Source organism: Bubalus bubalis, chromosome 1 (assembly GCF_019923935.1).
Source record: "Bubalus bubalis isolate 160015118507 breed Murrah chromosome 1, NDDB_SH_1, whole genome shotgun sequence".
NCBI lineage: Eukaryota > Metazoa > Chordata > Mammalia > Artiodactyla > Bovidae > Bubalus > Bubalus bubalis.
The window spans coordinates 179,547,522-179,556,473 of NC_059157.1; the positions used below are offsets into that span (position 1 = coordinate 179,547,522).

Here is an 8,952-nt window from a genome sequence, read left to right on the forward strand (position 1 = left end):
ACACGAGTTTGATGGCTCGGTCAGGAGGAAGAAATAGCTATCCACCCCAGTATTGTTGCCTGGAGAATCCCACGGACAGAAGAGCCTGGTGAGCAATAGTCTATAGGGTCACACGTTGGACACAAGCAAAGTGACTTAGCACGCGCGCACACACACACACACACACACACACATTTTAAGAAAAAAATACAAAGTTAGAGATACAAAGTTAAATGTAAAACAAATATTTATTTAGAATGAGAAAAGAAATGATAGCAAATTAAAAATTTGGTGACAAATATCAATGATGGCAATTACAAGCTATACAATGATAACAATACCCTTACCACAAAATCCTGAAAAATAATATAATTTTAAAAAACAATACTTCAAGCATGACAAACCTCTTTAATACTCTTTTTTAATGTTGTTTTTTGACTGCATACTCTTTGATTAAGTCTTCTTATGAAAATGATTGTGTAATATTTTCTCTAGAGAGAATAGATAAAAATTCACTCTTTCCCTTAGATCAGCTGTTTGAAATTTGGTTTAAGTTATTGAGGAGCCTGGTGGGCTACAGTCCACGGGGTCGCAAAGAGTTGGACACGACCGAGCGAGCGACTTGACTTGACTTGATTGATGGCACAAAAGAGTTTCTTCCAACTTCACCTCTCGTTACTGGTAGTGTCACATGAATTTTTAGGGTTGTTGTCAAATTTAAGAAAACTTTTATCAAATTTCTTTCATATCTGAGCTGCTGCAATTGTGCTTGAGGTTTGAAATACTGTTATGGGCCCGTGCCTATAACATAGTAATTCTAATTGGTTCTGTTTTACATGATTCCCATTGAAAAAGGGAAAAGAACATACAGTACAATTATAATTGTCTGTTCTGCCTCACTGAGTATATTCTTGCATAAGTGAACTTCAGTTTTGACTAGGCATTGATGAGAATTGAATCCATTGCTTACAATTTTATTTGCTGAATAATTAGAAGATTATCTTACCATAGTCTGTGTATGTTTCAAGCCTTATGTCTCCTGCATTACTCACATATTTCAGGAGCTGGATGCCTCGGGTGCTGAGAGAGTTTGCAGAATGGGCAGTAGGCACATTCTTGGAAGTCATTCCTATACTAGCATGGCCAGCAATGATTTATCATTGACAGTGATGCAAACCACAGAAATACATCCCACTAAACCCAAAGAGGAACTAAAAAGCCTCTTGATGAAAGTGAAAGTGGAGAGTGAAAAAGTTGGCTTAAAGCTCAACATTCAGAAAATGAAGATCATGGCATCCGGTCCCACCACTTCACGGGAAATAGATGGGGAAACAGTGGAAACAGTGTCAGACATTATTTTTTGGGGGCTCCAAAATCACTGCAGATGGTGACTGCCGCCATGAAATTAAAAGACACTTAGTCCTTGGAAGAAAAGTTATGTCCAACCTAGATAGCATATTCAAAAGCAGAGACATTACTTTGCCAACAAAGATCCATCTAGTCAAGGCTATGGTTTTTCCTGTGGTCATGTATGGATGTGAGAGTTGGACTGTGAAGAAGGCTGAGCGCTGAAGAATTGATGCTTTTGAACTGTGGTGTTGGAGAAGACTCTTGAGAGTCCCTTGGACTGCAAGGAGATCCAACCAGTCCATTCTGAAGGAGATCAGCCCTGGGATTTCTTTGGAAGGAATGATGCTAAAGCTGAAACTCCAATACTTTGGCCACCTCATGCAAAGAGTTGACTCACTGGAAAAGACTCTGATGCTAGGAGGGATTGGGGGCAGGAGGAGAAGGGGACAACAGAGGATGAGATGGCTGGATGGCATCACAGACTCGATGGACGTGAGTCTGAGTGAATTCCGGGAGTTGGTGTTGGACAGGGAGGCCTGGTGTGCTGTGATTCATGGGGTCGCAAAGGCGGACACGACTGAGCGACTGAACTGAACTGAAAGCCAAACTCAATCCATCCAACTCAAACCGCTGTAACAGACCCAGAAAGCCCTTAGCCACTCCAGTGCCACCAGTGACACAGAGAGAAGCTTGACAGAGCAGACGAGAGGATGGAGAGCGACGATGGTTGCACTGTTGCCATTCAAACCCCTCAGCTCTGCAAACTTTGCAAATATGTGGGTCCATCTGCATATATTGTGAAGGTCCCTCCCTAGAGTCTTGAAGGGAACTAGAAAGTTAGAGGCCCAAAGTCAAAGCTTTACTCGCTTATGGGTGAATTAGCCTCTGATGGATAATAACAATCTCACTCCCCACTTTCCTGAATGGAAAAGAAAGATGTTAAGTAACTTGTAGAGATGGTGGACTTTCACATCACCCACAGCCCCTGGGACCTGAGCCAGAACCTGGTGTGAGTGCCCTTTACTGCTTCATCACGAGTTGTTGTGGTGCTTGTCAATTGTTGAAGAGACTTACTTCTCCAAAACTATCTTTTGGAGTTTTGTCAAAATCTGTATCTCGTGGAGGAAATGCATCTTTGCATTTCAACTCAAACTCATCCATTCAGATGGCCTTGCCCACCAGATGCCCCATCACAGAAAAATGGCAGAGGACTGCTGTGCTGGTGGGAGACCCTTATTTGCAGAGAGATGCGAGAACTGCCTGAGCATACTGGGCCCAAGATTAGATGCCTCCTGAACCATCCTTAGCCCAAAGTGCTTTCCACTGAGACTCAGAGCAGAGTCTCAGCTTTAAGGTAGCTCTATAGTTTCTTCTCACACCTGGTGAAACACTACATGTACAGATGGGTCTTACTTAATATGTCGGTCAGGTATTGTGCCAACGTTGTGTAACCACCCACTTCAAAACCCTATGACTTGAAACAATCATCATTTATTCTTGGGGATTTGAAAGGTTGGCTGGAGAGGCTCTTTTTCCTGCCATAGGATTGTGAGCCTAATGTGGTTTGCTCCACACATTTCTCATCTTCCTTGGACCAGAGGACTGGCCTAGACATGCTCTTCTCAGAGTGATGGCAGAGGTTCAAGGTGATGAGCAGAAACATGCGAGGCCTCTTAAGACAGGCTTGGAACGGGCACACTACAGCTTCCATCCACGTGCCATTGGTCAAAACAAATCCTGTGGTCAAAATCAAAGTACAGGAGGTAAAGGGTACTCCATTCCTAAGGCTATGGCAAGGGTGTAAATGCCAAGAGGAGTGAAAACTTGGGTCAATAATTCAATCTTCCACACCTAGCAAGGAGCACAGATGACAGATGGGCAAGTCCAGAAGCCCACTGTAGAGATGAGAGAATTGGGGAGTGCCACAGACAACACAGCTTTAGCAGGGCATTTGGCAGGGGCCAACGTGGACAGCTGGGTAGATTTATTGCTGAACCACTGTGTCCAAAGAGCATTGACTAATGGATTGATGTCCATCTGGAAGAGGTTTGCAGAGGCATACCCTTAACTTCTGCCCTGCCCCACTCTTTTCATCCACATTTTGGATGTAGGTATTGGAATCATGTCTTACCAGACCTGCAGGTGATAGCCTGACTATCAGTGAGGAGCATGATTAATATGTTTTGATGGCAATTTTAAAATTCAAATTGGTATTAACAGGCTGGATTTATGAGTCCAAAGCAAGAATGAATAAATAAAAAGGGAATTGACATTTATTGAACATCTACTATATGCCAGACACATGTTTTATTTAATCCTTGCAATAACACTTTGAAGCAAATATGCTTTTCTTTTTCAGATTAAAAAACTATATCCTAGAAAAAGAAGAATAAACTACATCCAAATCAAGCAAAAGGAAGGAAATAAAAAGAAGTATGAAAATAAATAAAACAGAGACTAGAAAAACAATAGAGAAAATCAATAAAACTAAAGTTGGTTCTTTAAATAAAGATCAACAAAATGGATGAAACTTTAGCTAAGCTGATCAAGGAAAAAGGGAGGAAACTCAAGTCATTAAAATCATGAATGAGAGGACATTATTACTGACCTTACAGAAATAAGAAGTATTATAAGGGAACACTATAAATAGCTTTACATCAGTAAATTTGATAACTTAGATAAAATGAACAAATTTTTAGAAAGATAAAAGTTACTAAGACTGTCTCAAGAAGAAACAGAAAATCTGAATAGGCCTATGACAAGAAATCAAACAAGCAATTTAAAAATTTCCCATAAAGATAAGTAGTCCTGGTCCAGAGGGATTCACTGGTGAATTCTACGGAACGTTAAAGAAGAATTGATACCAACCCTTCACATATTCTTAGGAAAATTAGAAGAGGAGGAAATATTTCTCAACCCATTTTATTAAGCCAATGTTACCCCAATATCAAAACCAGATAAGGACATCATACTCGCACACACCAAAAGAATCCTACAGAATTGCATGACTAAAGATATAAAAATCCTCAACAAAATATTTGCTAACCAAAACCAGCAACATATATGCCATCAAATTACATAGCATATAAACAATTATATGCCATGAAAAAATGCATTATCCCAAGACAACAAAGTTGGTTTAACCTTCAAAAATCAATTAATATAATACACCATATTGGGCTTCCCTGGTAGCTCAGTGGTAAAGAATCCGCTTGCAATGCAGGAGATCTAAGAGATGTGGATTCAGTCCCTGGGTTGGGGAGACCCCCTGGAAAAGAGCCTGGCAATCCGCTCCAGAATTCTTGCCTGGAGAATCCCATGGACAGAGGAGCCTGGCAGGCTAGAGTCCACAGGGTCTCAAAGAGTCGAACATGACTGAAGTAACTTAGCACAAGCATGAGGAATACACCATATTAATGGAATAAAGACAGAAACCATGGGATAATTTCAACAAATGCAGAAAACGTACTTGACAAAAATCAATGCATTTTCATGATACAAGCACTCAACAAACTAGGAACACAAAGGAACTTCCTCTATCTGCTACACGGCATTTATGCAAAACCCACAACTAGCATCATACTAATGCGTGAAAGATTAAACATTGTCTCCTAAGATTAGGAACAAGGTAAAGTTGTCCATTCTCACAAATTTCTTAAAGCATGTACAGGAGTTTCTAGTCAAGACAATTAGGTATGAGAAAGAAATAAAAGGCATCAAGATTGGAAAGAAGAAGTAAAGTCCATTTTCAGATGCCATGGCCTTGTTTATAGAAATGTTAAACAATCTACTAAAACACTATTAGAACTAAAAAATGAATTCAATAATGTGGTAAGATACAATACCAGTATTAAAAAATAAACTATATTTTTATACACTAACAATCAAAATTAAACAGTTTAAAACTGGAATTAATAAAGCAATTCCATTTACAATAGCATCCAAAAGAATAAATACTTAGGTTTAAATTTAACAAAATTAAAAAAAAAAAGAAATACAAAACTTGACTTGTTGAAAGAAAATAAAGAAGAGCTAAATAAATGAGAAGACATACCACGTTCATGTTTTGGAAGACTTAATATTATTAAGATTGCAACCAGACGTAGGAGTTGAACTTGGCAGGGACGTGAAGCCTCGCGTGACCAGGAGCTGCCGAGTGACACAGCCTTCAGTGTAGAAATCACTCCTGTCTGGGTACCAGCTCTCCGCTGCTCCCTCACACCCGGCTAGCTGCAGACCTGAGGCAAGCAGATCAGGTCTGTGGGACGAAGCATGGCAGTGGGGTATTTGTGGCAAGAATCAAAAGGAGAAGGAGACAGCAAGTATAGGCCCAGAAAAATGATCAGGGAAAAAAAACCTCATCATGGTGAATATCCACTAGGGAAAGAAAGAAATGGAGCAGTCCATGCAGAATGGACAGGAAGACTGCCCTTTGGGAGGGGGTGAATGCCACCAGTCAGCAGGAAATCATAGAGAGTGACAGGCTCACAGACTTGCCTCTAATTTCCCATGGGCCATGCCCAGTAGGTAGGACAATGATGGAATCAGTGGAGATGGAGATGATATGGAAATTTTCATAGAGGAGTTGAGAGAAATTAGGAGAAAACAGAGAGCTGTAATTGAGGAACTGTCTTCCTATCCTCATGGGGGAGGTCTCTAATCACTAGGACCATCATGACGAACTTTGCCTTATGCCTTGACTCCTGCCATTTTCCATGAGATTAATACTGTGATTCCCACTGTTGTCCTCTTTATCCTTGCATTTTCTTGTTAATGCCTTTACTGGCCCATTTGCTGTGAACCGTATGTAATCTCCATGTGTCAGATGAATTCTGTGTTACCAGCTTCTAATTGGAGATTGCCATGGCACTCAATCTAAGTTTCCATCAACAGTAGAGTTTCGCCCATTTGCATGGAAAAATGTAAAGTTAATAAAGCAACTAAAAAGCAAAAAAATATATGTATATATATAGTTAAGATGGCAATACCTCCCAACTTAATCTACAGATTCAATGCAATGCCTATTAAAATATCAGCTGCCAATTTCTTCAGAAATTGAAGAACTGATCCTAAAATTCATGTAGAAATGTAAGATATCCAGAAAAGTCAAAGCAACCTTGAAAACAAAGAACTAAGTTGAAAGACCTACACTTCCCGATTTCAAAACTTACTACAATGCTACGGTAATCAATGCTGTGTGGTGCTGACATAAGACAGACAGACAGATCAATGGGATAGAATCGAGAGTCCAGAAACAAATGGTTGATTGATTTTTAACAAGGATGCCAAGTCCATTCAAAGGGGAAAGAAGAGTTTCTTCAACTAATGGTCCTAGGACAACTGAAATCTTCATAAACTAAGATTTGGCAACAGACCCTTAGATATGACACCAGAAGCATGAGCAACAAAAGAGAAAATTGATACATTGAACACCAGCAAAATTAAAAACTTTTGTCCTTTCAAGGATATTAGCAAGAAAGTAAAAAGACAAATCATATATCTGATCTGAGACTTATATCTGTAATAAATAAAGAATTCTAGAGCTCAAAAGTTAAAAAAATAAATAAATAAAAATAACCCAATGCAAACATGGGCAAGGATTTGAAAAGACATTTCTCCACAGAAGATACATAGCCAACAGGTACATGAAAAGATGCTCAAAATTGTTAGTCATTAGGGAAATGTAAATCAAAACTATTAAGAGATACTACTTCACATCCACTAAGAGCATATAATTAAAAAAAAAAAAAAGACAGACAAGTCGTGTTTGTGAGGAGTTGAAGAAAGTGGAAGTCCCATATGTTGTCAGTGACGATGTAAAATGGTGCAGCCATTTTGGAAAATAGTTTGGCAGTTTCTCAAAAGGTAAATGTATGATCACCACAATAAACTAGACATTCCACTTGGAAGTATATACCCAAGAGAAAGGAAAACATACATCCACACAAAGACTTATACACAAACGTTCATAGCAGCATTATTCACAATAGCTAAAAAGTGAGAACAACCCAAATGTTTGTCAACTGATGAATGGATACACAAATATGGTACATCAGACAGTATTATATTAATTGGCCATAAGACAGAATGAAGTACTGATATGTGCTATTAAAAAACATCATGAATTTTGAAAGCTTTATACTAAGTGAAAGAAGCCACACACAAAAGACCACATATTGCATGATTCCATTTATAGGAAATGTTCAGAATAAGCAAATACATAGGCAAAAGTAGACTAGTAATTGCTCAAGTCTAGGGCTTGGAAGTAGGAGGGGAATGCAAATTGACTGTAAGTAGGTATGGGAATATTTTTATTAAATGGGGACAAAAATTGTCTGAAATTATGTTGTGGTGATGGTTGTACAGGGCTTCACAGGTGGCGCTAATGGTAAAGAACCTCCCTGCCAATGTAGGAGATGTTAGAAGACACAGGTTCAATCCCTGGGTCAGAAAGATCCCCTGAAGGAGGGCATGGCAATGCATTCCAGTATTGTTGACTGGAGAATCCCATGGACAGAGGAGCCTGGCAGGCTACTGCCCATTGGATGGCAAGGAGTCAGACTTGGTTAAAGTGACTTACCACTCATGCATGCACGCAATGGTGGCACAACCCTGTGAATAGAGTAAAAAACAGTGAATTGGATGCTTAAATGGGTGAATTATGTGATATGTAACATATGACAATAAAGCTCTTTTTTAAAAAGTGCACAGGTGAAAAAAAAAAAAGCTCTGTTTTAGGAAAGTGCTTGTCATGCTTTAATGTGCATGCAGCTCCCCTGGGGACTTGTTGAAATGCAGATTCTGATTTGTAAGTCTAGGAAAGAGCTTAAGACTCTGTGTTTCTAAAATCTGTCTGTAGCACACCTTGGAGAGCAAGACTCTAAGGTAGCTACACAGTTTTCTCAGGGTTAGACAGCTAGTAAATGGGGAAAACCAGGCTTCCATTTTGTGTGACAACAGAATTCATATCTAGTGGTTAAGTGCAGAGTAGATTACCCAGCTTCTCATCACCTGTTGTAAAAAAAACAGAGGCTTTACAACCATAACCTCAATGTATCAAGAGTTCATCCCAGTCACTGCAACTCTGAATAAAGTCTTTTTTTCAAAAGATTCATTTATTATTTTTTTTATTTTCTTGGCTGTGGTGTGTCTTTGTTGCTTCACGCGGCTTTCTCTAGTTGCAGTGAGCAGGGACTACCCTTCACTGCAGTGTGTGGGCTTCTCTTGTTGTGGAGCACTGGCGCTAGGCATGTGGGCTGAGTAGTTGTAGCTCACTGGCTCCAGAGCACAGGCTCAGTAGATGTGGAACATGGGCTCAGCTGCACTGCAGCATGTGGGATCTTCCCGGAGCAGGAATTAAACCCATGCCCTCTGCATTGGAGAATTCTTAACCATTGGCCCACTAGGGAAGTCCTGTAATATACTTTTAAAAAATACCTTAACAATAACCTTGTGTACGAGACAGCAAAAGAGACACTGATGTATAGAACAGTCTTATGGACTCTGTGGGAGAGGGAGAGGGTGGGAAGATTTGGGAGAATGGCATTGAAACATGTAAAATATCATGTATGAAATGAGTTGCCAGTCCAGGTTCGATGCACGATACTGGATGCTTGGGGCTGG

General features: G+C 39.8%; 1 pseudogene; it reads left to right on the plus strand.

Annotated features, from left to right (window-relative positions):
- Positions 1–5,410: 5,410 nt before the first annotated feature.
- On the plus strand, positions 5,411–6,277 carry LOC112580631 (annotated as a pseudogene).
- Positions 6,278–8,952: the final 2,675 nt, after the last annotated feature.